General features: G+C 41.1%; 1 pseudogene; it reads left to right on the top strand.

Annotated features, from left to right (window-relative positions):
* The first annotated feature begins 368 nt into the window (after positions 1-368).
* On the top strand, positions 369-1,241 carry LOC126955273 (telomere length and silencing protein 1 homolog; annotated as a pseudogene).
* Positions 1,242-8,139: the final 6,898 nt, after the last annotated feature.

The following is an 8,139-nucleotide window of genomic DNA, read 5'->3' as shown; positions in this document are numbered from 1 at the left end:
GATCTGTCCCCATGATCCAAACACCTCCCACCAGCCCCATCTCCAGTATTGGGGATTACAATTCAACATGAGATTTGGGTGGGGATAAATATGCAGACCGTATCACCTCCCTCCCTCCCCATATCTTGGAATGTGTTCTTCCTTAGTCTTGCTCCAATATATTTTGTCCATTCTGGTTGACATTGCCTATTTATTATTTTTTTTTTATCATTGCAGCTGTTTTTAAACTGTTTTTCTTATCTCTATTATCAGCCTCACAAGTCTGTCTCACTTACAGCTACTAGAAGTTGTTTTATCAAAAATTAATACTAAAATGCAAACCTCAAGGCACAGTGGCACTGTGGCTGGACCACAGGGCTGGTGCCACCATGCTGGTCACCAGGAAGACTTTCTGTTGGCACTGGGATGACTCAGAGTCAGAGGAAGATGAGGAGGACTCAGAGGAGGTTCAATTAAAACTGGAATAGACTAGATAAGTACATAATATAAGGAAGAGATTCAATGGGTGCTGTGGCCCTGCTGTTGGGAAAGAAGGTACAAGAAGAGATCACTCAGATCCCTTTCAGATGAAGACAGGTGATGTGGTGGATATGAAGAAATGGAAGGAAAAGGGCAAAGATAAAATCAGTAAAGAGGAAGACTTTCACTTGGGGACATCATTTTCTGCAGAAACCAACTGAAGGGATGAGGATGCAGACATGATGAAGTACACTGAGACAGAGCTAAAGAAGAAAGGGATCGTGGAACATGAGGAACAGAAAGTCAAGCCAAGGAATGCAGAGGATTGTCTTTATGAACTTCCAGAAAACCTCCACATTTCCTCAGCAAAGAAGACCAAGAAGATATTTTCCAACCAGATGCTGAATGGCATTCCTGAGTTGGACCTTGGCATCAATGCTAGAATAAAAACTGTCATTTCTGCAGAGGATGCCAAGGTCCATCTGCTGGCAGAGTAGCAGAATTAGAAAAAAGACAGTAAGCTATCCTTTATGCCTACTGACATGGCTGTGAATTACGTGCAGCACAACAGATTTTATCATGAGGAGCCCAACATTCCCATACAGAGAAACACAGAAGAACCCAAAACCAGACTCTTGAGGGTAGGCAACACAGAGAAGCTAGGCGACACAGAGAAGGCAGAGGCTGAGAGGTCCCCTCCTAACCGCAAGCATCCTGATAAGCAGAAGGCCACTGATGACTATCGTTATGAAAAGGTCAAGAAGACAAACAGGCAGTACTGAGCCGTGCAGAATGGGATGTAAATATTGCCTTCCTCTCCCTCTCTCCATTCCTCCCATGAAAAATGGCTTCCTGGACTGAGAATGCTCAGTTGCTAGCAGACAGTTCCAGAAAGAGACTCTGTTGGCCTGCTGCTTACCTGCTGGATTTTTCAAGCACTAAATTGGTAACTTTTTGAAACAAAGCAATGCATAATTTCTCATTTGGAGGCAAACTCTATTTTTGTGAACATTATTAAATCTTGTTTGTAAATACATTGACTTTCTCTTAATATTTGCTCCAGGTCAGGAAGAAACAACTCTGTATTCCTAGTGTGATAATACCCTTTAGATTGTGCTTTTATTATTATATATGCAATCATGTCTTCTAATTTTACATATTTGGAATGGGGTCAGAAATGCATTCCTTATTAATTAGAGTGGATCCAGTTGACAGAAAAATCTAGGATGAGATCACAAGGATACTGGTGTTTCCTGACTTTCACAAAATTACCTGTTGCTTTTCATTAAAAACAAAAAAGCAATATATATGTATATGTACGTGTGTGTGTGTATATATATATATATAAAATGCAAACCTAGTTGTATTACTTTATGTAATTTCTTCTTACTCTGAATTTCTATAGCCTCCTGGCCCTTGACAGATATTTTCCTACTTTATAGTTTAAAAAATGCCACCTGTGTGTCTTGTCTCTTTCTTTCTTCCTTTCCTCTCTCATATCTTTTCCTTATGCCTTCCATCAATTTTCTGTAGCCTCTTCTATTTTTTTCTTTTAACTTTTATTTGAGGTTTAAGGGTACATGTGCAGGTTTGTTATATGGGTAAACTCATGTCATGGAAGTTTGTTGTGCAGATTATTTCATCATCCAGGTACTAAGCATAGTACCCTATAGGAATTTTTTCTGATTCTCTCCCTCCTGCCCCGTCCACCCTCAAGTAGGCCCAAGAGTCTATTGTTCTCATTTTTGTGTCCAAATAGTCTTATTATTTATCTCTCACTTTTAAGTCAGAACATTCAGTATTTGGTTTTCTGATCTTGCATTAGTTTGCTAAGGATAATGGTCTATAGTTGCATACATGTTGCTGCAAAGAACATGATCTCATTATTTTTTATGGCTGCATAGTATTCAATGGTGTACATATACCACATTTTCTTTATTTAGTCTACCATTGATGGGCATTTAGGATGATTCCATAACTTTCCAATTATGAATAGTATGTAGCCTCTTTTTTATGCTAGACTGTGAAACTAACATTATAAGAAGATTTATACCATCACACCAGTTAGAATGGCAATCATTAAAAAGTCAGGAAACAACAGGTGCAAGAGAGGATGTGGAGAAATAGGAACACTTTTACACTGTTGGTGGACTGTAAACTAGTTCAACCATTGTGGAAGACAATGTGGCGATTCCTCAAGGATCTAGAACTAGAAATACCATTTAACCCAGCCATCCCATTACTGGGTATATACCCAAACGCTTAGAAATCATGCTGCAATAAAGACACATGCACATGTATGTTTATTGCGGCACTATTCACAATAACAGAGAATTGGAACCAACCCAAATGTCCATCAATGATAGACTGGATTAAGAAAATGTGACACATATACACCATGGAATACTATGCAGCCATAAAAAATGATGAGTTCATGTCCTTTGTAGGGACATGGATGAGGCTGGAAACCATCATTCTGAGCAAACTATCACAAGGACAGAAAACCAAACACCGCATGTTCTCACTCATAGGTGGGAATTGAACAATGACAACACATGGACACAGGGTGGGGAACATCACACACGGGCCTGTCATGGGGTGGGGGGAGGGGGGAAGGATAGCATTAGGAGATATACCTAATGTAAATGACGACTTAATGGGTGCAGCACACCAACATGACACATGTATACATATGTAACAAACCTGCACGTTGTGCACATGTACCCTAGAACTTAAAGTATAATAATAATAATAATAAAAGTGATGGGATTACAGGCATGAGCCAACACCCACCCTCCAAAAAGGATATTGGCATCATCTCCTCTTCTCATTTCAAGATTAAAAAAATGAAACAGCCAGAAAAAAAGATTTAGAATCCAAAAAATATTTTCATGTACATCATCTAATTTATTTCCCAAATTACTATCAACAGGCAGATAGAATTATCTCTATCTTTACAAGTGGAGACATGCACTCAAATAAGTCAAGTGCATTGCCCAAATCCATAGAACCAAGGACCATCCCTTGCACTGGGCCCTCCACTCTCAAGCCCTGTAATTGTTCTGCTCTGCGGCACTGTTCTTTGAAGGCAGGCACCCCTCATACTTTATACCTGCGTTCGCCACTCTAACATGTCATAATGCATTGTCAGTACATAGAGATCTCTGATTCAATCCAATCAGGACAAGCGGTGGTCAACCAAAGTCTTGCGGGGGCAGAAACACATGGTACAATAGAGAGGCATCTACCAGCTGCAAACGTTTAACATTTCTGAGGCGTCAGTATGCTTTACCCAATGAAAAATGCCTTTTCATTGTCCTGGCTACTGGGCTAAGTGAAAGTCAGTGATCAGTGCTTCTCTTGTGGTTGTTTGTGGGTCTAGGTGACTCACTAGTCATAAATACCACAAAAGCAAATGCTGCTCCTCATTTTTTCTTGTGTCTTTACTACCCAACAGAGACATGATTGTTCAATATTTATCTATTATAGGGATTGATGCTTAGGGATTTACAAGTAGATGGGAACTTAGTATCTTTGCAGACCAGGGTTCCCAAACTCCAGTCATCTGTGTAATAAATGCATACAGTAGATCTTTCTAATATATTATACATGTTTGTGACATGTGAGTCCTATTTTTACTCTCATTTATTATTTATTGACTCTTTATTATTCATTGACTATTATTACCATCCTTGGTTTTACAGGTAAAGAAATTGAAGCTTAAAGTAATTAGGGGACTTGCCCAAGTCTCCTAGGACTGGAATTAGTTAAGAATTAGTGTCAGAACTGAATTTGAACATAAGCAGTCAGCTTGTAGATTCAGGGTTGTGTAGCCAGCCCTTGCTGCCTTCGTATCTAAGGCTTTTTCTGCTTCTTGGGCAAAGGAGCCTTGCTGTAAGGATACTGCGGATGGGGAGATAACAAGGTGCCTGCAGCCCTCCGTGAGGGGAATGCCAGAAGCCTTGTGGGGGATGTTTCTGCAGTGCCTCCTGAACAGAAGGAGGGAGCTCAGGAGAGAAAAATCAGAAGAGTCTTCCTGGACTGAAGCTGGGAGGATAGTGGTGCCCAGGAGAGGAAGGGAAGCCAGACATATTTCTCGCTGAACTGAGCTAACACTGGCCATACAGTTCAAGTCTCTGTTTCCAAAGGAAAAGATATAATGCCCTCTTAAAACTGTTCTGCCTTCCCCTCCAAAATGAAGGTCAGCAAGAGAGAAGTAGCATCCCAGATGCTAATGAAAGAAAACCCCAGTGACTGCAGAAGCAATTTAAAGATTTGCCCGGATTTGTTTAGGCCCCCCTGGCTGTGCCTTCTACTTGCAATTTCTCCTCAGCAGCCTGGATAGGGAGATAAATACATTTTTTAAAAGTCCAACATGCAGGCACTTTTGAAACTAGGGAAAGTGGAACCTGGGAGGCTTAAAATATTAATCATGTATCCAGGCTTGCCAGAGAAAAGAGGATGGTGTTCTGCAGGTGTAATACAGAGAGAAAATCCCCTCCAGGAACGAGTAATACGGAGGTGGATTTCACTCATGTGTGCACCAGACACAGACGGAAAGCTTGATTCATACTTAATGCAGACCTAGATTCAAAGGCCCCCTCCTTAAAGGGAAAGCTGCTGGCCAGAAGCTTTCCTTCAGGACACTCTGAGACCTCATTAGACTATCATTAAACAACCAGCGAGGATCTGCTGCAGCAATAGGCTGAGTCCAGAAATGCAGATGAAAGGCTTTAGGAATGTTGGATTAAAAAACAAAGCAGGAGCATTCAGAGGTAAGAGTTTAATGGCAGGATTCCCAAGTCCCTCGTCTAGAGCCTAGGAAAGATCATCATCAGAACCCACCGGGTAGCGATTCCACTCGTGCGTCTCCTTTGAACCGTAGGAGGTGGACTTGGCAGGAGCCATTTTTATTAACCAGGAGCCCCTGGGCCTATCACCTGTTCCTCCTCAGGGCTCCCTCTCAAGCCAAATCTGCTTCCTGTGCTCGTTGTGGTTTCTTATCACCAGCCACAGAGATTCTGTTTCGTCCTGATCTTCAAAATGGCTGCCACCACCAGTTGGCTTTCTTTGCGCACCAGTTAGAAGTCTGTTCCGATCCCTGTGTTTGTGCCGCTGAGGAGGAGCCTGCAAGGTCTTTTTTGACTTCACAATTTTAAAGCACGAAAATAGTGAAAGTAGCAACAGTGAGCAAACAACCAGAGTTCTAGAATTTTAGAGTTCTTAGAGTTTAGTTTTTGGTCGTTAGATTCTGTCTTCTTTCTGGATGTTCCTGGAAGTCTCAAGAACTCAACATTCTGTTTTTATTTCTAAAGTTGTACATAATTTTCTTTTACCTGTTCCTCCCACAACTTGTACTTTATTCTTGAAGTAGAATAAGCAGTTTGCTTTTCTTTGACCTTGCTCACAGCCTGTTCAAACTTCTACATCCTTTTTTTTCTCTCTCTCTCCCTGCTTTCAAGCCTGTGCCTGAAATACAGAAACATTCTTCTCTTGATGAAGCCTTCCGCCCCCTCCTGCTTTTCCCATTCTCCTAGAAGAACCTATAAGCACCTTCTGTGAGAAAGTCCTGAGCAGGTGCTCACCCCCACCTAGGAACAACTATACTCTTTAGAAGTGGAACTTTAATCACCAGGACCTAACATGATTTCTTGCACACGGTAGGTGTCTACTTGTGAAGTGGTCAGTGAAGTATGCTTTTGTATAATTTTCAAGTTCTTTTGTGATTGCAAAGTGACTGGGTCTTGTTGAAACAGCTTTAGACTTAGGGACTCAGGTTTGTGTTTCAGATCTGTCATCCACTGGCTGAGTGGTGGTGAATGCTTTCCCCAAATTTTAAGAGCCTTAGTTTGCTCACTTATAAAGTGAGATCAATAACACCTGCCGCACAGTTGTTTTGTTTGTTTTATGCTTTTTTGCATTAGACTCTTTTTTTTTCCGTAGGAAAAACATTTTCAAAGGAAATAGGGAGCACATTTTGGAAGATACTCCTAGAAACTGTATTTATTTGTGTAAGTTCTAGGACTGGCTCTGGTCTTCAGTTCGTTTGAAGTTTCAAAGAAAAGACTTCAGAGTGGTTGAGTGTTATTCCCAGAGGCTGGGCAGCAGTTAGCAAAATGACCTCTCGGTGTTGGTCTTGCGCCAGGCAGAATCAGATCCTGGTTTGTCCACCTGCTGACTGAGGTCAGAGAAGGGTACCTGAGATTTCAGTTCTTTTATAGCAGGTGTAAAGGTCTCTACATTCTCATGAGGCTTATGTCACCGCCCATTTTTGATCTTTAAATTATTAGAATTGACTCATGCTTCTCTCTCTGAATACTTTTACTTATCCAGTTCCCTGTTCAGACTCTCACAGTCCTTTAAAGGAGGATAGCTTTGTTCCCCTGTGCCAAGTTTGACCACATGTGTCCTGGACTTTGGCTCCTAAGCCTCTGGCTCTCAGAGGGCCATTCTTCTCCAAAACCTCACTCCTTTAAAGACACCATGCTGGCATATGGGTTGCCCTTTTCTTTCACCAGGTCTCAAGAGATCCTCTAGAAACCCTGCCACATTTATTCCCTCACTTCTGGCTTAACAAAGAAAATTCTAGAACAGCAACACACACGCACATGTGTGAACAAACACACACACACTACATGCTTCACGTTTCCCCCACATTAGCATCACATGTTTATTAGGAAGGGCCTAGAAGTTGGTAACCAAAAACTCTTATCCTATTTTCTCCTTCCATTCTTCTCTGATGTAAAGACCTAGAGACTTTTGCCCATTTTTTTTTGTGGGGTTGTTTTTGTTTCTTGTAAATTTAAGTTCTTTACAGATACAGAACTGTCCACAATAACAGAGATATGGATGAAATCAACCTAAATGCCTGTCAATTATAGACTGAATAAAGAAAAGGTGGTACATATACACCATGGAATACTATGCAGCCATAAAAAAAACGAGATCATGTCTTTTGCAGGGACATGGATGGTGCTAGAGACCATGATCCTTAGCAAACTAACACAGGAACAGAGCACCAAATACCGCATGTTCTCACTTATCAGTGGGAGCTAAATGATGAGAACACATGGACACATAGAGGGGAAAAACACAAACTGGGGTCTATTGAATGATGGGAGGTGGGGTGGGAGGAAAGAGAGGATCAGGAAGAATACCTAATGGGTGCTAGGCTTAATATCTGGGTGATGAAATAATCTGTACAACAAAGCCCCATGATGCAAGTTTACTTACGTAACAAACCTGCACTTACACTCCTGAATGTAAAACAAAAGTTAAAAAAAAATACCTAGAGACCCTTTCCTCCCAGTCCCATCAAGTCCCTCAAGGAAGCCTCTTGCTGCAGTCTAAAGACACACACATACATGAAAGCACAAGTTAATAGTCATTTGTGCTATGTATTGATGAACAGCCAGACATACAATTGACACAGGGAGACAGAAAGCTTATGTTCACATTTCTAGTTCTTTCGTTTCCTAGCAGACCTACATAAAAAGCCAAATTATAATCAGAACTTTGCCTGGTGGGAATAAAATCAGAGCAAAGACTGTTTAATGGATTTGGGAGTATAGTGACATCATGGGACCGTCTGATATATCCATCTTCCATTTGGGATGCTTTTACCAAATGAGAATGAAGCAGTGTTATTGCTTTCTTTCCTTAAAGATCTATGATTTCATA

The sequence above is a fragment of the Macaca thibetana genome, chromosome 5 (assembly GCF_024542745.1).
Source record: "Macaca thibetana thibetana isolate TM-01 chromosome 5, ASM2454274v1, whole genome shotgun sequence".
Classification (NCBI taxonomy): domain Eukaryota; kingdom Metazoa; phylum Chordata; class Mammalia; order Primates; family Cercopithecidae; genus Macaca; species Macaca thibetana.
The sequence above is the reverse complement of the archived record's forward strand: the minus strand, read 5'-3'. Positions and strand labels throughout refer to the sequence as shown.